Consider the following 25,409-nt stretch of genomic DNA (forward strand, 5'->3'; position numbering starts at 1 on the left):
TTAATATTAATCACTGGTTAAATCTCATCATAGTGTATATTTCATGAGAAAAAAATATCGGGGGAACGAAAAAGTTAATTTTATAATTACACAGATAGCTGGTCACCCTTCTTCAACATGCTGAACATAGATCTTCGATTGCTCTGCCTGGGTAGAGTGCCAACTGACAATAACAATACTATATTGTAAATTTAAAAGTAAACGTTTGCCTTCTGTATTCTTTGTTGTTGAGGTTGCTGTTGTTGCTTTATTTTATTATTTATTTGTTTATCTATTTACTTTTGATCTTTCTCACACTTGAGACTGTTTTGCACGATGAAAGGAAACATGGATGGATTGGGGATCTTCTGTACTTGACTCTGTGCTTGCGGTCCCGGTGCTGGACTTTTTTGACTCCTTCCCGACCTCTGAGGGGATGGGCGGATTCGCCCAGGTTCTGCGGGTGCCGGGGTGGTGTCAGCTGGCGTCCGCCTTGGTCCCCCATTCTGGCTGCTGGTGGAGGGCAGTGGGCCCCCCCTGTTGCTCCTCGGGCCTGCTTCCTCTTCTCTCCGTTCTCTGCTTCTGGCTGCAGTCGCCTCCTCCTCTTCTCGTGCGGACCGTGGGGCCTGCTGTGGGGGTTTGTCCCTGCCTGGTCTGGGGGTGGGTCCACCTCCCATACTCTGGGGTGGGTAGCGGGTGCTGGCTTGAATGGGGGGACTCCCTGGGTCGGTACTGCGGGGCTGGGTATGGCGGCCCGCTCTCCGTGTAGTTTGTCCCGCTGGATAGGCCCGACCTTCAGTAGCCCAGCCTCTTGATCACTCACTTAGCACACACTCACACCATTCACTGTAAATATATTTTTTAACTAGTCACATCCGGGCGCACACACATATTCAGGGTTTCTAGGAGGGCTGGTGTGGGGTCGGGAGAGTGTGGGTGTTGGACCGGGTTTCAGTACATCAGTGCTGTTTCCCGGTCTAGATGCCATGCCCCTCCACCCCGCCTGCCCCCCAAGATTTTATTGCATTACACACACTCATCCTCTTTCTTTTAATGCACTACATACTGGAGTGCATTAAGGAGCGCAGCGGGTTTGGGTTGTGGGGGGGGGGGGGGGGGGTTGTTGATTTGGGGCAGCACTGCCTGGCAGCCCTGCCCCCTCCCCCATTCTCACAGGCCACTCCAGATTTTAAGGCACCACACCACTCAGCGGCCACTTATACATGGGGTAGGGCCAACGACCGCCAGTCGTGGACCTGGCAGTCATAGTAACAGGGGGGAGGTAGGTTTTCACTAGGCTTATGCTCCTGGGGCTGGGCCCCTCTGGCTGGATGGCTGCTTGGTGTTGGGGCTCCCCTCTCATGCCCCGTGGCTGCTCTCCAGGTGGACCCCTTTTCATTCTCTTGTCTGGTGCCCCTATCCGCCCTCCTTCCCACCAAACAGGGAACACTGTCTCGCACTCGGGCAGGGCAGGGAATGGTTACATTGTGGGCCTGGGGGCGGGTTGGGGGGCGTTGGTCGGGCGGTGTGTGTGTGTGTGTGTGTGTGTGTGTGTGGTGGGGGAGTTGGCTGGGGGGTGGCTTTGGGTCTCTGCAGCCTCCACCGGGTGACCGGTTTTTGGGGTGCTTCGGTGGGGACGGTGGACCATCCTGGATCCGTCAGTGTGGGAGGTCTCCCGCCAACCGCGCCATTCTCGGGTGGACTCCTGGGCCCAACTCCGCCTCTCGATTGGGTGAGGTGGCCCCCGCGATGCAGGCACAGCAATTACAGGACACTCAATGCGACAAATAACTTATTACTATGTGAATTTCTTGGGTATTCCCTCACTCACACTCTGGTCCTGATGTTTATCATTTACATAGCCACACCCACCACACCTCAGTTGTACAGCCGGGTCCACCCTACATGCTTCCCTTCCTGTCCCTGTCCTGTCCAGTCCAGTCCTGTCCTATATTGCCCAGTCCTTCCCTCAAAGGGTGTAGCACTAATGATCCATACAACACTCGAATCCAATGTGTCATTGTACTCGGTATATAATGTTTTACCTAATTTTGTTTTTTTTTTTACAGCTAGTGCTTTGTCATTTTTTTTTTTCTTTTCCTACATTATTTAGTTACCTTTTCACTTTCTCTCCTTTGTGTTGTTTCTGTCTCTCCCCTTTAAAACTCTGTTTTCTGTTTTCGCCTGAACGACTGTATTTCTCAATAAATATCCATCAGAATACAAAGAAACCACAGTGGACTTTTTAAGCTGCCAATATTAAAACTGTTCTGCCATAAAAGGGTGACAGGTCCTCCTTTCTGCTTGACCTAACAGTTGAACAGGACAAACAAACAAACAAACAAACAAACAAACAAGGGCATGCAAAATCCTCTTGGACCCTCCACATCCTGCTCACCACCTATTCCAGCTCCTTCCCTCAGATAGGCGCTATCAAACATCCATCCATTTTCTGTCCCGCTTATCCTCACGAGGGCCATGGGCGTGCTGCAGCCTTTCCCAGCTATCTTGGGGCGAGAGGTGGGGTATACCCTGAACTGGTCGCCAGCTAATCGCAGGGCACATATAAACACACAGCCATTTGCACTCACATTCACACCTACGGCAATTTTAGAGTTTTCAATTAACATGCATGTGTTTTTTTTGGGGATGTGGGAGGAAACTGGAGTAGCCGGAGAAAACCCACGCAGGCACACATGCAAACGCCACACAGGCGGGGCCGGGGATTGAACCCCGGTTCTCAGAACTGTGAGGCAGATGTGCTAACGAGTCGCCCACTATGCCGCCCGCTATCGAACAATACAAGCTAAAACCAGCAGACATTCCAACAGCTTCTTCCTTCTAGCCATTAACTTCTTCAGTAGTTGACTTACAATTTCATCCATCCATCCATCCATTTTCTTTACCGCTTATCCTCACTAGGGTCGCGGGCTGATGGAGCCTATCCCAGCTATCTTCGGGCGGGAGGTGGGGTACACACTGAACCGGTCGTCAGCCAATCGCAGGGCACATAGAAACAAACAACCATTCGCACTCACATTCACACCTACGGGCAATTTAGTCTTCAATCAACCGACCACGCATGTTTTGGGGATGTGGGAGGAAACCGGAGTGCCCGGAGAAAACCCACCCAGATACGGGGAGAACATGTAAACTCCACACAGGCGGGACAGGGATTTGAACCCCGGTCCCCAGAACTGTGAAGCAGTCGTTCACCGTGCCGGCCTTACAATTTCATTATAATTTAATTCAACGGGACACTTCTACATTATTTGTACACTCACTGTTATATCACGCTGCACCCTCTTGCCATTAACTTCTTAAACAGTGAACTTAGAATGTCATTAGAACATGCTGCCAATTTTACACATCTGTCAGGACACACACATTCTACATTATTCATACACTCAATCAGAATCAGAAACATTTTTATTTCCCAAGTATGTTAAAAAAAACACAAAACGAATTTGTCTCCGGTAATTGGAGCCGCTCGAGGACGACAACAGACAGAGAACACTTTTGAGACAAAGATATTGAGAAAAACAGTCACTGAGCAATAAAGGGTTCCTAGTTATCTGGTAATGCCGGTAAATTTTTTTTTTTTTGACAATTGTGGAAAAAGATGCAGAGTCCTCTAGCACTTAGAGCAGTTCGAATGACTAATATTACAATAGTCCGGTGCAATGACCATTGTGCAAAGGGCGCCGAGACTTCAAGCGGGTAGTACGATAGTCTGGAACAATATTGATTGTCCTCAGTCAGTGTGCAAATGGAGCAGATGCTACTCTGGCATGAGTGGCCAGTATTGGTCAACTGCAGCTATGCAAATAGTGCAGCGTGGTGAGACTACTACAGTGAGTGCACGAGTAATATATAAATGGGCCGACAGAAATGTGATAACAAACTCAAGACAAAAAGACAAAAAATTGCCAGCATGTTGCAATAGGGTACCCTCAAGGGTGGGTAGGGGGGTACTGACAATCCTTTCAGCAGTTTTGATTGTCCGTTGCAGTCGGAGTTTGTCCTTTTTTGTAGCAGCACCAAACCAGACTGTGATGGAAGAACACAGGACTGATTCGATGACCGCTGTGTAGAACTGCCTCAGCAGCTCCTGTGGCAGGCTGTGCTTACTCAGAAGCCGCAGGAAGTACATCCTCTGCTGGGCCTTTTTGAGGACGGAGCTGATGATCCTCTCGTAGGTCCCTGCATTGTCGAGGTGTTCTAGGATGAAGTGCAGTCCAATGTTGACTGCATCATCCGCAGACCGGTTTGCTCAGTAGGCAAACTGCAGGGGCCCCAGCAGGGGTCCTGTGACGCTCTTGAGGTGGTCCAGCACGAGACGTTCAAAGGATTTCATGACCACAGATGTCAAGGCGACAGGCCCCTAGTCATTTATACCCGAGATTGCAGGTTTCTTGGGGACTGGAAGGATGGTGGAGCGTTTTAAACAGGATGGTACTTCGCACAGTTCCAGAAATCTATTGAATATCTGTGAGAAGACTGGAGTGAGCTGGTCCACACAGACTTTGAGGCAGGATGGGGACACATGGTCTGGGCCTGCCGCTTTGTTAATCTTTTGTTGTTTGAAGATGCGTCTTACATCCTGTTTGCAGATGGTTAACGCAGAAGTCGGTGGTGTGATAGTGGTCGGTGGTGCGGCTGGGTTGGTATGGGGTGTGAAAGTGTCCTTTTCAAATCTGCAGTAGAAGGTATTCAAGCCATTGGCTAGTGTGATATTGTTCTCAGCTTTGGGGGATCGTCGCTTGTAATTTGTCAGCGATTGGAATGCATGCCAGACTGATTTAGAGTCGTTAGCGCTAAACTGTTTTTCCAACTTTGCTGCAGAGTTCCTCTTTGCAATGTTAATTTCTTTAGTCAGCTGGTTTCCAGCTCGATTATACAGGGCCCTGTCTCCGCTTTGATATGCGTCCTCCTTAGCTTGGCAAAGCTGCTCAAGTTTGACAGTGAACCACGCTTTGTTGTTGTTGAATGTGCAAAATGACTTTGTTGGTACACAAACCTCTTCACAGAAACTGATATAGGATGTGACAGTGTCCGTATATTCATCCAGGCTGCCAGTTGAATTTTCAGACACTCCAGTCTGTGCAGTCTAAACAGCTTTGAAGTTCCATCTTTGCTTCATTGGTCCACTTTTTCACTGTTTTCACTGTAGGCTTCGCGCATTTAAATTCTTGCCAGTACGTCGGTATTAAGTGAATTAAGCAGTGATCAGACGAGCCCAGGGCTGCACGAAGTTTGGCACGGTATGCGTTTTTTAGCGTAGTATAGCAGTGGTCCAAAATGTTTTCCCTGGTAGGACAGTCGATGTGCTGCTTGTATTTAGGGAGTTCGTGGTTGAGTTTAGCTTTGTTAAAGTCCCTGAGAATAATGAGGGGTGAGTCCGGGTGTTTTTTTTCAATTTTGTTGACTTGTTGGGGGAGCATTAGCAGTGCGGCGTTCGTGTTAGGTTGAGGCGGAGTATAGGCGCCAGCGAGAATGAATGATGCGAACTCACGCGACGAGTAGAATGGCTTACAGTTCAAAAACAGCGACTTCAAATGCGGGCTGCAGTGTGTGCTGAGCTCCGTGACGTCCGTACACCATTTTCTGTTGATATAGAAGCATATCTCGCCACCTTTTGTTTTCCCTGATGATTCCATGTCGCGGTCTGCCCGGTGAAGATGGAAGCCGGGAAGCATGACGGTGCCATCGGGTACAGCGTCACAAAGCCAGGTCTCCGTAAAGCACATGGCGGCGGAACGTCGGAAGTCTTTACTGGTCTTTATCAGAAGATGAAGCTCGTCCATTTTGTTGGGTAGGGAGCGTACATTCGCGAGGTGGATCGACGGGAACGCCAGGAACTCCGACTGCAACGGACAATCAAAACTGCTGAAAGGGTTGTCGGTACCTCCCTTCCCACCATTGAGGACTTGCACGCTGCCAGAAGTAAGACAAGAGCGTGCAAAATCCTCTCTGACCCTCTGCACCCCGGTCACCGGCTCTTCCAGCTCCTTCCCTCAGGTAGGCGCTACCGATCAATGCAAACTAGAACTAGCAGACATTCCAACAGCTTCTTCCCTCTTGCAATCAACTTCTTAAACACCTAACCTACAATTTCATTACAACATGCTGGCAATTTTTTGACTTGAGTTTGTTGTCACATTTCTGTGGGGCCAATTATGTATTACTCGTGCACTCACTGTAGTTGTCTCGCCATGCTGAACTATTTGCATATACTGACCGCTCATGCCAGAGTAACATCTGGTCCATTTGCACACTGATTGAGGACTATCTGCAACATTTGCACAACCAACATTGTCCCAGACTATCGCACTACTCGTCACTTTAAACCGCATACAGTCCTTGAAGTCTTGGCGCCCTTTTCACAATGGTCATTGCACCGGACTATTGCAATATTAGTCATTCGAACTGCTCTAAGTGCTAGAGGACTTGAGGACAATTGTCAAAAAAAATAAATAAATAAAATGTACCGGCATTACCAGATAACTAGCAACCCTTTACTGCTCAGTGACTGTTTTTTTTTTTTTGTCAATGTCTTTCTGTCTCCAAAGTGTGCTGTAAATTGACTGTCTGTTGTCGTACTAGAGCGGCTCCAACTACCGGAGACAAATTCCTTGTGTGTTTTTGGATATACTTGGCAAATAAAGATGATTCTGATTCTGATGCACCAAAGACCGCGGACTTCGCTCCGGTCAGTAACTCGCGGAAAAAAACTGAGCGGATTTGCGAAAGTTGGTGAAAGAAAGTCCGGAGTAACCTTCTTGATGGTTAGCAAGTCTCCCATTGTGTAAGTGAGTCGTGTAATGTCTCCAAAGACGAACGAAAAACACAAACACAATACTAGAGCGCGTAACCGAGGCGACCACACTGGGAGGCGCCATCTTGGTACAATGTCTATCACTGCACTATTTGCATACTGTTGTTGATTACTGCTAGCCACTGTGTTTGAGAACTCTGCAGCATTTGCACAATCGTCGCTATACCAGATCATTGCACTATTCGTCACATTAAGCTGCTGTAAATTGCTTGAGGACTGTGCATCATTTGCACAATTGCCATTGTATCAGTATCACCACTCAAGTGGTGCACTTTCATTGCTCAATGATTCTCCACACGCATTTTTTTTAAATGTCCTAATGTTTCTTCATATTTGTTGTTATACAAGAGTGGCTCCAACTTTCGGAGACGCATTCCCTGTGTCTTGCAACATACAGTACTTGGCCAATAAAGCTGATTCTCATTCTGATTTTGAGCCTGATTAATACAGTGTTTATGGTGAGTCTTAGTGGAACAGTTATTTCTAACCGGGAACACCAAATTGTTTAACACGAAATGAATACAACACAAGGGTACATCCATTTTCAATTAGTTATAAAAACACAGTTTCTTTCTGATCAACACCGGGTGAAAACTACACACTCAAATTTGGTTTAATGTCCCTTAACAAATTTCACCTCAGCCAAAGTCTTCTGCAGGAAGCAAGGCAGGACTGATTTACTGTATTTGCATACATACAAAAGGAATGCTTGGGCCATAGAGGGCGCATTTCAAAAACTGGGCTGAGGTATGGAAGCTGCTTCCTTGGACACCCCTGACCACTGCCCAAAAATTGTACCGTTTGCTTTACTATATATGGAACGGTGCATAGTGAGTTCAATACGTTATTACAATCTTAGCTGCTTATCCATCATTATGTTGAGAACCTAGGCCTTTACTTCACTGGATCTGTATCATCAATGTATTCGACCCTCGTCACAGCTGTGTTTACATGTCTGTAATGCTGTGCTATTTGCCAGTCCATCTTTCAAACTGGTGTATGTGGAAATGAATCTGGAGAATGCATAAATGTGATACAGAGTGTTAAAATGTGCTTTGCAAGCTGAGTAACTATGAATCATTTTCATTTTTTGCTACACAGAGCAGGGATAAACATCAGAATATGCTCTTGTAATGAAAATCACGTCATCAGTCATTGTTTTGTGAGTAAACAGTGCTCAGACAGGAACATAGATTCCATCTCCATATTTAATGTACTGAGAAACATCTCTATTAATGGTGTTCCAGTATCCATGTGATTATAATACATTCCACTGCAAAGTGTAACAAGAATAACAAAATCAAAACTTCACCATTCAAAACTAATCATTTAATTTTTTTGTAAATACAGACTTCTTTGGACACATCTGATCTAATTAGACTGTTCAGATGACATTTAAATGCATGCCAGACTTCAATTGTTATGTATTGGACTTTTTTTCCAAGTCAGAAAAAAACAATAATACCATCTATCCATCCATCCAGCCATCCATCCATCCATTCGCTTATCCAAGGTCAGGTCGCAGGGTCAGCAGCTTCAGCAGGGAAGCCCAGAATTCCCTCTCCCCAGCCACTTCATCCAGCTCTTCCGATGGCAACCCGAGGAGTTCCGGGGCCATCTGAGAGACGTAGTCTCTCCAGTTTGTCCTGGGTCATCCCCGGGGCCTCCTCCCGGTGGGACGTGCCCGGAACACCTGACCAGGGAGGAATCCGGGAGGCATTCTAACTAATCAGATGCCCAAGCCACCTCATCTGGCTCCTCTCGATGCAGAGAAGCAACGAATCAACTCTGAGCCCCTTCCAGATAACTGAGCTTCTCACCCTATCTCTAAGGGAGAGCCCGGACACCCTGCGGAGGAAACTCATTTCGGCCGCTTGTATCCGCAATCTTCTTCTTTCGGTCACGACCCACAACCTGTGATGATAGGTGATGGTAGGAATGTAGATTGACGGGTAAATTGAGAGCTTTGCCTTTCAGCTCAGCTCCTCCATCACCACAACAGACCGACCGATACAGAGTCCGCATCATTTCAGATGCTGAACCCATCCGCCTGTCAATCTCCCGCTCCATTCTTCCCTCACTCGTGAACAAGACCCAGAGATACTTGAACTCCTCCACTTCGGGCAGGATCTCTTCCTTAATCCGGAGAGGGCACGCTGTCCTTTCCAACTGAGGACCATGGCCTCAGATTTGGAGGTGCTAATTTTGATCCAAGCCGCTTCACACTCAGCTGCGAACTGTTGCAACTCGAGTTGGAGATCATGGGTTAATGAAGCCACGAATACCACATCATCTGCAAAAAGTAGTGACATGATACTGATGTAATCAAACCGAACCCCCTCAACACCCTGGCTAGAAATTCTGTCCATAAAGGTAATAAACAGAATCATGACAAAGGGAAGCCTTGGCGGAGTCCAACTCTCACTGGAAACTAATCATACTTACTGCCAGCATTGCAGACGAAACTCTGACACTGGTCGTAAAGGGACTGAACAGCACGTATCAGGGAGTCCGGTACCCCATACTCCTGGAGCAGCCCCTAGAGGACTCCCAGAGGGACACGGTTGAATGCCTTCTCCAAGTCCACAAAACACATGTATACTGGTTGGGCGAACTCCCATGCACCCTCGAGGACCCCGCTGAGGGTGTAGCGATTGTCCACTGTTCCACAGCCAGGACCAAAACCACAGTGCTCCTCCTGAATCTGAGATTGGACTTCCTGACGGACCCTCCTCTCCAGAACCCCTGAAATAGATCTTACCAGGGAAGCTGAGGCAACCTCGCACACCAGCCCGGGCTCCTTCTTTGTCAGAGAGGCGACATTCCACATCCTTTAAGCAAACTTCTGTGGCCGGTGATCAGACCGCCACCCATCTCACTACGCCCCTGACCCCCTTGGCCCCTCCCACTGGTGGTGAGCTCATGGAAAGGGGCACCCACGTTGCCTCTACGGGGCTGTGCCCACATGGGTGCAGGCCCGGCTACCAGGCGCTCGGCTTCGAGCTCCACCTCCAGCCCTGGCTTTAGAGGAGGACCCGGTGACCCACATCTGGGCAAGGGAAACTGAGGTCCTTGTTTGTTCATCATTATCAGCTCAGAGCCTGTCCCAGCTGACATTGGGCAAAAAGACGGATTTCACCCCAGATTGCTCAGCAGTCAGTCACCAAGCACATAAAGAGACAGACAACCATTCATTCTCACAATCACACCGTCACTGAGTGGGAGCTCAACCCACACTGCCTGCATCAACGTCAGGTGAATGTACCACTACAGTGACTCTAAACCCTATTATATTATTTATAAATACAGTACTGTCTAAAAGTCTCACTAGCTTTGTTTATATGTGACTGATTTCATCGCAATCAATATGACTTGTAGTTTTGCATAAAAAATACAAAATCAATGTCAACAAAACTTTGTGGAGGAATGGTGCATGAAGAAACAACTACATTTAAACACCCAATTATATATCAATCCATTTGACCCGTTCAACCCTCAGAATCATGTTGGCATCCCCTGTCTGTTCTCCATCCTCCATTAATTCGGATGTAAGTAGCCTGATGACTAACAAACAACTGCACAAGCAAACCCAAAAACTAAGCTCTATGAATTGTTTTCATTTGTATTAATAGTTCCGCCTTAGTGGAGGTCTGTATTTGTATTCTTCTGGTTATAAACACTTCTCACAAAAGGTTAGGGATTTTCGGCTTTCAGGTTAAATATCAGGATGAACCTAGCATGCAGTATAACCTTTATGGGTGAACTTAAATTGACCTTCTACAGAACTTTGAATGCACGTCCAAATGATCAATGTTTCAGTCCTTTTTGCACCGCTTGCTGTTCACTAACAAGGAGTTGAACGTCAGAATTCACAACAGGTGTTTGTTCCATGAATTAGAATTGGTATTTAAACAGTCTTCTTCATATTGCTGTTTTGACATAACGAGACCAGGTCAACAATTGATCAACAGTACTTCTGGCTGCAAACAGGATGTTCTGAGAGGGAAGTGGTCACTGAGCTTAGAGTGCCAATGTCATCTGCAGTTTGCAACAGAGGTACAGAGAGACTGAAAGAGTCACAGTTGGTTCTCCTTGGAAATCTATTGGTTTATTCAGGGGTGTCACTAGGCTTTATGGATAGGGGGGCTTAGCCCCCCAGAAGATGCACAGGATGTGCGTGAAAAAAGTGCGCGAGCACTAAATTACACAAACAGTTTTCAAATCTTTGGACAGATTTTAAAAAACAGTACAATAACTGGGTAAAAGTTCAAAGGCACCGCTAGGTTTGCAGAGGTATTTAAATCTGTTTTTAATACAGTACACAAAAATAGGATGTATGTTTACAACATTATCCATCTTTTCAATTTCTCACCAATTTCCCTCCTGCGGCCACATCACGGGAGGTTGGCTACAGTCCCGTCGATCCGTGCAACTGTAGTCACAAGAATATCAAGCTGCTTGGAGATGGTCTTAGAGCCTTTACCTTTAACGTCTTTGTCTATAATTTTCTTTCTAATCTCCCGAGACAACTCTCCTTCGCTTCCTCTGATCCATGTTTAATGTGGTACACACCATGTCACCAAACAGCACACTGATCACTCTTTAAATAGGCCGACTGAGTGATTAGACAAAAAACACCATCCATCCATCCATTTTCTGAGCCGCTTCTCCTCACTAGGGTCGCGGGCGTGCTGGAGCCTATCCCAGCTGTCATCGGGCAGGAGGCGGGGTACACCCTGAACTGGTTGCCAGCCAATTGCAGGGCACATAGGAACAAACAACCATTCGCACTCACAGTCATACCTACGGGCAATTTAGAGTCTCCAATTCATGCATGTTTTTGGGATGTGGGAGGAAACCGGAGTGCCCGGAGAAAACCCACGCAGGCACGGGGAGAACATGCAAACTCCACACAGGCGGGGCCGGGGATTGAACCCGGGTCCTCAGAACCGTGAGGCTGACGCTCTAACCAGTCGGCCACCGTGCCGCCACAAAAAACACCCATGATGCTAATTGCTTGTTTGTACATGAATCTATGGTCAAATTATTTTCAATCTTTTCTAGGGATATCATTTTTGTCCAGGGCTGTTTCATGAGTATAATAAATTATTTCTGTTAATCTGCAATTCGAAAGTAATGTGATTTAAATTCGTTAACATTCATTATTTTTTAACTGTATTATTACTTTTATCAGATTAAATTTATTTCTGTGACAACTATGGGTTTTTCTTTGTTTGTTTCTTTCTCTCTCTTTCTTTCTTTCTGAAATATCACACAGCCATAAGTATTCAGACCCTTTGCTGTGACACTCATATATTTAACTCGGGTGCTGTCCATTTCTTCTGATCATCCTTGAGATGGTTCGACAACTTCATTGGAGTCCAGCTGTGTTTGATTATACTGATTGGACTTGATTAGGAAAGCCACACCCCTGTCTCTATAAGACCTTACAGCTCACAGTGCATGTCAGAGCAAATGAGAATCATGAGAGCAAAGGAACTGCCGGAAGAGCTCAGAGGCAGAATTTTGGCAAGGCACAGATCTGGCCAAGGTTACAAAAAGAATTCTGCTGCACTTAAGGTTCCTAAGTGCACAGTGGCCTCCATAATCCTGAAATGGAAGACGTTTGGGACGATCACAACCCTTCCTCCAGCTGGCCGTCTGGGCAAACTGAGCAATCGGGGGGGGGGGGGGAAGAGCCTTGGTGAGAGAGGTAAAGAAGAACTCAAAGATCACTGTGGCGGAGCTCCAGAGATGCAGTTGGGAGATGGTAGAAAGTTCTAGAAAGTCAACCTTCACTGCAGCCCTCCACCAGTCGGGGCTTTATGACAGAGTGGCCTCTCCTCAGTGCAAGACACATGAAAGCCTGCATGAAGATTGCTAAAAAACAACTGAAGGACTCCAAGATGGTGAGAATTAAGATTATCTGGTCTGATGAGACCAAGATAGAACTTTTTGGCCATAATTCGAACCGTTATGTGTGGAGAAAACTAGGCACTGCTCATCACCTGTACAATACAGTCCCAACAATGAAGCATGGTGGTGACAGCAACATGCTGTGGGGGTGTTTTTCAGCTTCAGGGACAGGACGACTGGTTGCAATCAAAGGAAAGATGAATGCGGCCAAGTACAGAGATATCCTGGATGAAAACCTTCTCCAGAGTGCTCAGGACCTCAGACTGGGCCAAGGGTTCACCTTCCAATAAAACAATGACCCTAAGCACACAGCTAAAATAACGAAGGAGTGGCTTCAGAACAACTCAGTGACTGTTCTTGAATGGCCCAGCCAGAGCCCTAACTTAAACCCAATTGAGCATCTCTGGAGAGACCTGAAAATGGCTGTCCACCAACGTACACCATCCAACCTGACAGAACTGGAGAGGATCTGCAAGGAGGAATGGCAGAGGATCCCCAAATGCAGGTGTGAAAAACTTGTTACATTCCCAAAGACTCATGGCTGTATTAGCTCAAAAGGGTGCTTCTACAAAGGATCTGAATACTTGTGGCTGTGTGATATTTCATCCGTCCATCTATCCATCCATTTTCTGAACCGCTTATCCTCACAAGGGTTGTGGGCGCGCTGGAGCCTATCCCAGCTATCTTCAGGCGAGAGGCGGGGTACACCCTGAACTGGTCGCCAGCCAATCACAGGGCACATAGAAACAAACAACCATTCACACTCACATTCACACCTGCGGCAATTTTCTTCAATTAACCTTCTATGTATGTTTTTGGGATGTGGGAGGAAACCGGAGTGCCCGGAGAAAACCCACACAGGCACGGGGAGAACATGCAAACTCCACACAGGCGAGGCCGGGATTTGAACCCCGGTCCTCAGAACTGTGAGGATGATGTGCTAACCAGTCGTCCACCGCGCCGCCCTGTGATATTTCAGTTTTTCTTTTTTTAATAAATCTGCAAAAATTACAACAATTCCATTCTTTTCTGTCAATATGGGGTGCTGTGTGTACATTCATGAGCAAAAAATTAACTTGCAAGATTTCTCCAAATGGCTGCAATATAACAAAGAGTGAAAAATTTAAGGGGGTCTGAATACTTTCCATATCCACTGTAATATATATGTTTTTAATTTAATAATAATAAAAATGAACACATTTAAAATGATATTTTAATGCGCTTGAAGTTGTCTAGTGTTGTCTAGTTGTCTTAAATAATGATGTGGTGAATTGATACACCTTTACAAAATATGACCACAATAAAGTATTCTCTGAACTGCTTATCCTCACTATGGTCATGAATGTACTGGTGCCTGTCTCAGCTGACTTTGGGTTAATTGCAGGGTACACCCTGAACTGGTCATATAGCAAAAAAAAAAAAAACATGCAGGTACAGAGAGAACATGCAAACCCCACAGAGGAAGGCCGGATTTAAACCCAGGACCTCGGAACTGTGAGGTGGATGTGCTAACAAGTCACCAACCGTGCCGCCCAGAGTAAACAATATTGTCAAAATAATACTGTAAAACTGATGTAGTGGATCACATTGGATTGCAGATGTCCTTAAATATCCAAGTGAATGTTTCACTTATCAGCATTACAGTAAATATTTCATTCAAGCAACTACAATTATTAGTAGGACAGCGCCTGATTATTAGCATCATTTGTTGGTCTTGGCTGAACTGTTATCACCACCAGATCAACAATATTTTCTAGTCTTAATATAAAGGGTCATAAAAGCAATAGGCTGAATAAAAAACACAAAGCTCTACATTTGTCGATATATTTCAGACTTTCAAGACTTTTCAGATTTTCAGACTCAGTAGGAAGTTATACTCCAATCCTCAATGTCATGATGAACAACAAATTGATGACTTGTAGGCTACACAACTATTACAACCATATTAATGCCTGGGTAGATGCGTCTCCTATCCCTTGCTCAACATTTTTCCTTAAAGCTCAGGAGTAAATTGCGTGGACATGAAGTTTTCCTCCAAGCTTATTTAACGTTCAAGTTTTTCTTTGAGAAAGAAACCGAAGGGAAGGTGACAATGATGGAGGGGTGCTTCACACTCCCACGCTCACATTAATATGACAGGGAAACAGAGGAAGATGTCCTTGCTGGCTTCTGCATTTTTGCCTGTGGCACAAATACTTTATTGAAAGACACGTTATTCAGCTATGATGTGAGTGTCCTTAATGGATTTGGTAATTTACTGTCAGTTTGCAAAATTGAAGCAATAGGGGGATTTCGTTTCTAGCAGGAAAATGCAGTATTAATGAATGAATCAACATTTACATTCATTCTTTGCATTTTCCTCTGCGACAGCGTGGATTTCTGTTGTGCAAAGAAAGCTTTGGCTACAGTGGGGATAGGCAACAAGCCCAACCGCAAATAGCAAATTATCGTGAATAATTGATGCTCACCTAAGAGATTATAATTGCCTACATCAATAGTTTAAACCATAAACTTTGCACAAACTATGACCCCAAAACACTTTAATAAAACCGTTACAAGCATCTTCACACATAGGTGTAAAAATACGGTAGGCCTAGAGTAAATAGCTTACAGCTAAGGATGCAGATAGACATTGTACAGTACCTGTACGTACATCCATCCATCCATTTTCTGTACCACTTATTCCTGACGTGGGTTGTGGGCGTGCTGGAGCCTATCCCAGCTATCTTCGAGCGAGAGGCGGGATACACCCTGAAGTGGTCGACAGCCAATTGCAGGGCACATAGATACAAACAACCATTTGCACTCACATTCACACCTACAGGCAATTTTGAGTCTTAAAATCAATCAACCACGCATGTTTTGGGGATGTGGGAGGAAACTGGAGCACCCGGAGAAAACCCACGCAGGCACGGAAAGAACATGCAAACTCCACACAGGCGGAGCCGGGATTTGAACCCCGGTCCTCAAAACTGTGAGGCAGATGTGCTAGCCAGTTGTCCGCCATCCTGTACGTACATGTCAACAATTCTTATGCTGCTGATGATCATGACAATGATGAGTAATTACTGTAGCGATGAGGTCCCATGTAAAACAATGACAATTTTGACTGCACCGCAAACACCAGGGTTACATTGATGGTGCTGATGTTCTTGGGGCAACCTGTGCTGGTGGGAAACTAGACAGTTTCGTAGGCCGCTGGGTCTGACATAGCAGTTAGTGCTAGCATGGTCAGAGCTTCGGCGTTTACTTACAGTGACAACACAAATTGGCGGTTGTAGGTAGGTTTAGCGATATTCTGCTGAGCTGTTGTTACAAATTTCACTGGGTTTGATACAATGTCTTAGTTTGGCAAAACTATTATGAATCAAAGTAGCTACAACAAATATGGGTACCTATGTTTGATCGCCTTCCACTGACTGTTAATCACAAATCTAACAGGGCTGCAGTTAGATTTGTGATTGAGTGAGCAAGTTGGGGGCTGGGAGCGGGGCAAATGAGCATGTGTGTAGGCGGAACATCCGCTCGTGTCCAATCCATTATCCCCGATGTCTTAACGAGTTGCATTAAACTTTTATCTTGGCATGCGGGACCAGCAGATTTTCAAGCTTTTTGGGTCAGTATCTTGAGCCCTGCACACAGGGGGTCTTCTGATACCTGGGATTCCAGGTTTCTGGGGTAGCTGGTAATTGGTTTATAGTCCGGGTGAAGACTCAGGATTCCTCATCTCTGCTTTGATGAGCTCCTTTGGACTGGCTGGTAATTCATTTAGCGTCCGTGTGAGATAAACCAGGCATCCCCGTGGCCGTCTGTCTCGGCGGTGGAGCGGAGACAGGGAAAGCAATCCCTGTCCGAGGTTGGGGGTCATGGTGCCATCTGGCGAGAGCCTGTCTATTACCTATCCCTCCTTCGTCGGCTTGATCCGGCTCGATGGCAGATCTAGGTGACGTCTCTTTGGAAGATGGCACAGGTTGGCAGGAACACACAAAAACGCAGTTACCAAAGTACAACATTAGTGCATATCACCCCCCCTTATGGCTATAACAGTTGTGCATGACCACTTCTTACTTACGGTGTGCAGCGGGTGGGTAAAATGGCACTGACGTGCACTTTGCAAGGTCCAGAGAAGAAGTGCACGGAAAGTCCGAGATCTCTGCGAAAAGACAAAACCCACATGTCCCGTGCTGTTGAAGCCATGCATATGTGAAAGTCACGAAAGAACCAAGATGATTTATCAGCCATCATAGGAGCGGGCCAGCCCTGTAGAGAAGTCACACACAAGCTCAGTGTGATGGCTGAATATGCGGTCCATTGATTAGGGACAGGGTCCACAAAATGCGTTTAGAAGGGCGCAACTTTACTATTTATTAGGGGGTCGAATGGGTTCAATAGCTCGAGGGAAGGTCCCGTGTCACAAAAGCGACCCCTGGTGGACCTGTTTGGCATCACAGGTACGGTCCCCCCTTTTGTAAGATCGTCAACTGGTCGCGGTTGTTTTGGGGGGTTTGGAGTACGGACCATGTGCACGTCAGTTAGGCTGCAGTCTAGTGAGTCGAAGCGGCGCATTTGATTAGCACATCCTTCAAACGCTGTCGTTCGTGATCTGAACTCAGGGCGTCAGCATCCGGCAGGATTTTCTGCACGTGAATTTCAAAGTCGGGGTAAGAGAGCAGCTGACTATCACAGGGTGTTACCGTCGTCGGCGGGGTGATTTTCGAGAAGGGGAGTGGGAGAAGTTGCGGGAGACGCGCTTTCGGGTGTAGTTGGGATTGTATTGAGTGTACGGGTCACCAGGTGTTGGTCTGCAGCTAGGTCCACTCTGATGATGTCATCACACTCAGTAGGTCCCACTGGAAGGATAGCAATGTGTCGCGAAGGAACAGTGGGTTGTACTCCACCAGAGCTAGGCAATGGGGAGAGGCCTAGTGGGAGGTGACCAATCACGGGGACCGTGAGGTTGAAGTCGTGGAAGTCTGAGCAGCTCAAGAGGCCAACCCTAGTAGATCTGGGAGACTTTGTGTGTCATTGTGAATTAGCAGCACGGTGGTCCGGTAAGCGTTTAGGAGGGGTGGGATAAAATGAGATAAACCAGGCATCTCCGTGGCCGTCTATCTCAGCGGGGGAGCGGAGACAGGGGATACAGTCCTTTTTGTGTGTTTTTTTTTGTCCTGCAGAATGGAAGATCTGTATCCCTTTTATGCCGGAACAGTTTTACTGTGTCACAGTGGAATGCAGTTGGGGGTCATGGCGCCATCTGGCGAGAGCATGTCCGTTCCAACACATTGCAGTACAAAATATTTTATTTTTATATGGCGAATGTCCACCAGCCAGAGGCTGAGTTGCACTGTATTTGTTTACAAAGAAAACATTTCTTGTCGCTTTCTTACTATGTTCCGTGTGGGAACTTGGTACGCTTTTGTCCTGTAATTAATTCCGGGAATAGGTGAATTCTCAAATGTCAACCCGCAATTATATGAAGTTCCACTTGACGGTTATACCACATTTCCATTTCACTGTAGCCAATGAACTCATTACAATATGGATTGGAATGATTAAACTGGTTAGCACATTTGCCTCACAGTTCTGGGGACCGGGGTTCAAATCCCGGCCCCGGCTGTGTGGAGTTTGCATGTTCTCCCCGTGCCTGGGTGTGTTTTCTCTGGGCACTCTGGTTTCCTCCCACAGCCCAAAAACATGTGTGGTGGGTTGATTGAAGACTCTAAATTGGCTGTAGGTGTGAATGTGAGTGCGAATGGTTGTTTGTTTATATGTGCCCTGCGATTGGCTGGCGACCGGTTCAGGGTGTACCCCGCCTCCCGCCCGAAGATATCTGGGATAGGCTCCAGCAGCCCGTGACCCGAGTGAGGATAAGAGGTAAAGAAAATAAATGGATGGATGGATGATTATACCCTAATTTGACTGATGTTTGCAGAGTGCAGGTATGGAATCAGAACACTGTCATTAGGTTTTGACATTAAAAGTAAATGTTGACATTGTTGAAAAGATGTAATGACACTGAACATATTGGCAGTAAAAACGATTCTATTATACATTTTAATACTGAACTGTCTGTGCCATGCTTTCATCAAAATAACTCCAAGGTCAAGAATTAACGCCAACTTTATACACCCTATTTCTTTTGCTCAAATTTGCCCATAATCAGGGGCCCACCTTTTCTCATCCAGATGAGCAACTGGAAACCCTATATACTGCTGAACCATGATGACTGGGGGAAGAGTCTGAGCCTTGTGACAAGAGTTGCTTTTATTTGGGGGAGCAAAGCCCAGAGAGTGGTTAAGAGGAAACACACAGCAAGAAAATAAAGGCATTTTTCATTGCATTTTATAGCGGCAGCACTTCATACACTACACTGTGTGTATGTTCCCCATGGACATATCAGCGAACACAAATAACTCCCAACACCAATGTGTCGACAACTTCACAGCACAATCGAGTATTTGCCAATTATCCAAAAAATAACCTTATTAGCTAACACTAATTTGTTTATCCAACAATGCTCAATGCAGTTCTGCTTACCTTTTGGCTTTGACAAGATAGAAGGGGCATCAAACGCATGGGGAATGTTGGCGCTTTTGCATGATAGTGTTTCATCGGCCAGGCTCGATCTGTCACTTGAAAGTGTCTCTGTGGCCATCTTCAGATTCTCCTTTTTGCTTCAGAACTTTCCGATCCTATCCAAACGAGATGAACAAGAAGTACTTGGAGGATAGGTCGTTTGAATTCTACAAAGCAAAGCAAAGCAAAGGTATTTATATAACGCATTTCATACACAAGGTAACTCAATGTGCTTTACATGATTAAAAGCATTGAAAAACAAAGAAAAAAAACCAGCTTATATGTCACGGTTGGTAACCAAACAATATTGGACTGGACCCAAAAGCAGACTGAGACTGAAGAAGCAGTTGGAAGGGGTTTATTCGGGTGGAGCGCAGGGTCAAGAATTCCAAGGCTTGAACTGGGTCCGGAGGAGCAGGGAGCGTGTGGGAGACTGGAGCGTGAGCAGGTGAGTGAGCTTGGCAATGTCGTTGGGGCAGGCGTCGTGGTAGGAAGCACAGGAAGGCACTGGAGGAGGAAAACAGAGAGTAAGTTCAGGAACTGGTAATCAGGGAATCTTTTCTTAATAGCAGGAGTAACAAGTCGGCCGGTGTACCCCGTGGAAACAAGAATACTCTGGCGCTGGAACCCTGGATCTGGCAGGCTTAAGTGCAGGCAGTGATGAGTGCTGATTGGAACCAGGTGCACAAGCGAGGAGGTGATTAGTGCTGGAGAGAGAGATGGAAAAAAGCGGCACAAAGTGCCACCCATGCTCCGCATAGTAACTGCAGGGCACAGATCATTACATTATAAACATTTAAAACATAAATTAAATATGTTCTGACGTTTTTGTTCTGGTCAGAACCCAAGCTGCAACATTCTGAATGAGCTGCAGCTGTTTAATGCTCTTTTGGGGCAGGCCAGTCAGAAGACCGTTACAATAAGAGTCTTCTTGAGATAAAAGCATGGTTGACCTTCTCCTGGTCTGCTATTTTCTTTATTGCCATTTATTTAATTCATTGAAGAAAATCATCCAGTTATTTACTACCGTAATTGTAGCCAGTAATAATTTTTAAAATTTATTGTTTTCACCAGGATTTTCTGTTTATTTATATAGCACACTTACAATGTCCACAGTCGCACAAAGTAATGCATGGCTATAAAAAAAAGTATGTCTATATAACATACACATACCATTCATATACACGTGAAAGTCGTGCTATCAAGAACAATATAAAAAGTGTACCGCGATAAAACACTTAAAAAAAAATGAAATAAAACCATATTGAAAAATCAAAGGCGGCACGGTGGACGACTGCTTAGAGCGTCAGCCTCACAGTTCTGAGGACCCGGGTTCAATCCCCGACCCCGCCTGTGTGGAGTTTGCATGTTCTCCCCGTGCCTGCGTGGGTTTTCTCCGGGCACTCCGGTTTCCTCCCACATCCCAAAAACATGCATTAATTGGAGACTCTAAATTGCCCGCAGGTGTGAATGTGAGTGCGAATAGTTGTTTGTTTGTTTATATGTGCCCTGCGATTGGCTGGCAACCAGTTCAGGGTGTACCCTGCCTCCTGCCCGATGACAGCTGGGATAGGCTCCTGCAGGCCCGCGACCCTAGTGAGGAGAAGCGGCTCAGAAAATGGATGGATGGATGGATGAAAAATCAAAATGTCAATGACAGTTTTGCACAAGGCCACTTGAATATGGACTACGGAAGAAATAGGAGGCCTGTTGACTGTTTTGCCATTATTTTGTGAAAAATAATCATCAACTTGTCGATGCTATTTTCAACATCACACAAGGTAGTGGTGACCAAAACTTGTTTTGATACACCTTTCTTTTTTTGGTTAACCCTAACCCTAACCCTAACCCTAAACCCCTACAAAAGAAAGGTGGCAAATTGTATGCCTTTGAGTTGTTAATTTTAAACCACAGAGCATTTGGGCTGTCCTCTTGGCATTACAGCAGGTATAAGAAAACCTTGGGTTTTCTAGTGTTAAAATGGTATTACTGCTAGTTTCTATTAACCACGTTTCATTTAGTAGCAAAAAGTCTCGAAGAAGATATTTAGACAGAAACCATCTGCCTTGTAAAGATGTCCCAAAAAACACTGAAATTGTCAATGCAGCTCACGGATAGCTCAGTACACACTTCTTTGAGCCACTTATTTAATAGACTGAGCCTCCTGAAACGTTCATCTCCAAATCATACCATTGAGAGAGGTCCACTTTTGAAAACCTCAGCATCTAAACATTGCACTTTCTTTCGGAGATCAATGAAATCTCACTTCAGTACCTCTGATCGCTGCTTGACAACAACCAGAACCCCTGTGTGTATAATGACAGATTTCACAGTTGGGTTCTCATTAGTGATCACCAGGATTTTTATTTTTATTTTATTTTTTAAAGATATCAGACACCATATCATTGAATGCAGCCCTATGGGGGGCACAAGTCAGTGAAAACTGTAGGCCGGTCCCAAGCCCGGATAAATGCAGAAGGTTGCGTCAGGAAGGGCATCCGGCTTAAAACCTTGCCAAACAAATATGAGCGTTCATCCAAAGAATTCCATACCGGATCGGTCGTGGCCCAGGGCGCCGTTGGAAATTCAGCTACTGTGGGTCGAAGTCAAAGAAGAAGAAGAGGTGGAAAGCGGGTTCTTCATCAGAAATAGAAGAGGAAAGCACAGAGCCTAGAACTGAATGTGGGGACTTTGAATGTTGGGACTATGACAGGAAAATCTCGGGAGTTGGTTGACATGATGATCAGGAGAAAGGTTGATATATTGTGTGTCCAGGAGACCAGGTGGAAAGGCAGTAAGGCTAGAAGTTTAGGGGCAGGGTTTAAATTATTTTACCATGGTGTAGATGGGAAGAGAAATGGAGTCGGGGTTATTTTGAAAGAAGAGTTGGCTAAGAATGTCTTGGAGGTGAAAAGAGTATCAGATTGAGTGATGAGGCTGAAATTTGAAATTGAGGGTGTTATGTGTAATGTGATTAGTGGCTATGCCCCACAGGTAGGATGTGACCTAGAGGGGAAAGAGAAATTCTGGAAGGAGCTAGACAAAGTAGTTCTGAGTATCCCAGACAGAGAGAGAGTCGTAATTGGTGCAGATTGTAATGGACATGTTGGTGAAGGTAATAGGGGTGATGAAGAAGTGATGGGTATCCAGGAAAGGAACTTGGAGGGACAGATGGTGGTAGACTTTGCAACAAGGATGCAAATGGCTGTAGTGAACACTTTTTTCCAGAAGAGGCACGAACATAGGGTGACCTACAAGAGCGGAGGTAGAAGCACGCAGGTGGATTACATCTTGTGCAGACGATGTAATCTGAAGAAGGTTACCAACTGTAAGGTAGTGGTAGGGGAGAGTGTGGCTAGACAGCATAGGATGGTGGTGTGTAAGATGACTCTGGTGGTGGGGAGGAAGATTAGGAAGACAAAGGCAGAGAAGAGAACCATGTGGTGGAAGCTGAGACAGGACGAGTGTTGTGCAGCTTTTCGGGAAGAGGTGAGACAGGCTCTCGGTCGACGGGAGGAGCTTCCAGAAGACTGGACCACTGCAGCCAAGGTGATCAGAGATGCAGGCAGGAGAGTACTTGGTGTATCTTCTGGCAGGAAAGGAGAGAAGGAGACTTGGTGGTGGAACCCCACAGTACAGGAAATCATACAAGGAAAAAGGTTGGCTAAGAAGAAGTGGGACACCGAGAGGACCGAGGAGAGGCGAAAGGAATACATTGAGATGCGCCACAGGGAAAAGGTAGAGGTGGCAAAGGCCAAACAAGAGGCATATGATGACATGTATGGCAGGTTGGACACTAAAGAAGGAAAAAAGGATCTATATAGGCTGGCCAGACAGAGGGATAGAGATGGGAAGGATGTGCAGCAGATTAGGGTGATTAAGGATAGAGACGGAAATATGTTGACTGGTGCCAGCAGTGTGCTAGCTAGATGGAAAGAATACATCGAGGAGTTGATGAATGAGGAAAATGAGAGAGAAGGGAGAGTAGAAGAGGCAAGTGTGGTGGACCAGGAAGTGGCAATGATTAGTAAGGGGGGAGTTAGAAAGGCATTAAAGAGGATGAAAAATGGAAAGGCAGTTGGTCCTGATGACATTCCTGTGGAGGTATGGAAGCATCTAGGAGAGGTGGCTGTGGAGTTTTTGACCAGCTTGTTCAATAGAATTCTAGTGCGTGAGAAGATGCCTGAGGAATGGAGGAAAAGTGTGCTGGTGCCCATTTTTAAGAACAAAGGTGACGTGCAGAGCTGTGGCAACTATAGAGGAATAAAGTTGATGAGCCACACAATGAAGTTATGGGAAAGAGTAGTGGAGGCTAGACTCAGGACAGAAGTGAGTATTTGCGAGCAACAGTATGGTTTCATGCCTAAAAAGAGTACCACAGATGCATTATTTGCCTTGAGGATGTTGATTGAAAAGTACAGAGAAGGTCAGAAGGAGCTACATTGTGTCTTTGTAGATCTAGAGAAAGCCTATGACAGAGTACCCAGAGAGGAACTGTGGTACTGCATGCAGACATCTGGAGTGGGGAAGAAGTATGTTAGCATAATACAGGACATGTACGAGGGCAGCAGAACAGCGGTGAGGTGTGCTGTAGGTGTGACAGACGAATTTAAGGTGGACGTGGGACTGCATCAGGGATCAGCCCTGAGCCCCTTCCTTTTTGCAGTGGTGATGGATAGGCTAACAGATTAGGTTAGACTGGAATCCCCGTGGACCATGATGTTTGCAGATCACATTGTGATCTGCAGTGAAAGCAGGGAGCAGCTGGAAGAACAGTTAGAAAGATGGAGAAAATGCACTGGAAAGAAGAGGAATGAAGATTAGCCGAAGTAAAACAGAATACATATGCATGAATGAGAGGGGTGGTGGGGGAAGAGTGAGGCTACAGGGATAAGAGATAGCAAGGGTGGAAGACTTTAAATACTTGGGGTCAACCGTCCAGAGCAATGGTGAGTGTGGTCAGGAAGTGAAGAAACGGGTCCAAGCAGGTTGGAACGGGTGGAGGAAGGTCTCAGGTGTGTTATGTGACAGAAGAGTCTCTGCTAGGATGAAGGGCAAAGTTTATAAAACAGTGGTGAGGCCAGCCATGATGTACGGATTAGAGACACTGGCACTGAAGAGACAACAGGAAGCAGAGTTGGAGGTGGCAGAAATGAAGATGTTGAGGTTCGCTCTCGGAGTGACCAGGTTGGATAAAATTAGAAATGAGCTCATCAGAGGGACAGCTAAGGTTCGATGTTTTGGAGATAAAGTTAGAGAGAGCAGACTTCAATGGTTTGGACACGTCCAGAGGAGAAATAGTGAGTATATTGGTAGAAGGATGATGAGGATGGAGCTGCCAGGCAAGAGAGCTCGAGGAAGACCAAAGAGAAGGTTGATGGATGTCGTGAGGGAAGATGATGGCAGTTGGTGTTCGAGAGGAGGATGCAGGAGATAGGCTTACATGGAAAAGGATGACGCGCTTTGGCGACCCCTAACGGGACAAGCCGAAAGGAAAAGAAGAAGAAAGAAGTACTTTGGTGTTCTTCTCACTGCAAAAAGTTTCACATCCTTGGCAGCTCCATCACCAACTATTAATCTTTGGGGTGTCATTTTCTTCTTATATGATTTAGTTTCATGCCTTTCAGTGGTGGGGCATTCATGGCCAGGGTCTTGTAAAAGTGGCTTGAATCTATTTTTAAGTGATGTCAATCTTTTGCATTGACTCACGTCACCTTTTCTTGCCCTTTGCTGTAGTGACCGTCTCGGGGGTTGAAGAAGCACGCAACGCAGGCCAGCCGGATTCCTCGGTAATGCTGCTGGTGTTCTGTCCTCCCTTTTTGAGGTTCTTCCATATATGTAGGCTTTGCTCCCAGTAAATTCCATTGAGAACTACTGGAGGATCCATTACCGTTTCCACGGTCCACATCCGTCCTCTTTGTGGAGCTAAGTGGCTGTCTGTTAGCATGCTTCTGCTCATCATTTTGAGAGATCGGTGGAGTGGTTTCATTCCCTGACTGTCCATTTATATTCACATACACTTCAAGATGGTGGATTTTCGTTTCCAGGACCGCCATCTTATGTAGCAGTTTGTGATAGTCTTCAGTGGAAAAAGGAGGCA

At 46.0% G+C, this 25,409-nt stretch overlaps 1 protein-coding gene and 1 long non-coding RNA gene across 2 annotated transcripts in view; one reads left to right on the top strand and one right to left on the bottom strand.

Annotated features, from left to right (window-relative positions):
• The window catches only part of htr7c (5-hydroxytryptamine (serotonin) receptor 7c), a 63,897-nt gene that overhangs the window by 25,696 nt on the left and 12,792 nt on the right, over nt 1-25,409 (top strand). The window lies entirely within an intron of this gene.
• Nucleotides 14,592-19,473, bottom strand: LOC133474660 (uncharacterized). Its single transcript, XR_009787586.1, has 3 exons — nt 19,271-19,473; nt 16,806-16,886; nt 14,592-16,685 (listed from the first exon to the last, which is right to left on the bottom strand). It is a non-coding gene; the product is annotated as an uncharacterized LOC133474660 (long non-coding RNA).

The sequence above is a fragment of the Phyllopteryx taeniolatus genome, chromosome 3 (assembly GCF_024500385.1).
Source record: "Phyllopteryx taeniolatus isolate TA_2022b chromosome 3, UOR_Ptae_1.2, whole genome shotgun sequence".
NCBI lineage: Eukaryota > Metazoa > Chordata > Actinopteri > Syngnathiformes > Syngnathidae > Phyllopteryx > Phyllopteryx taeniolatus.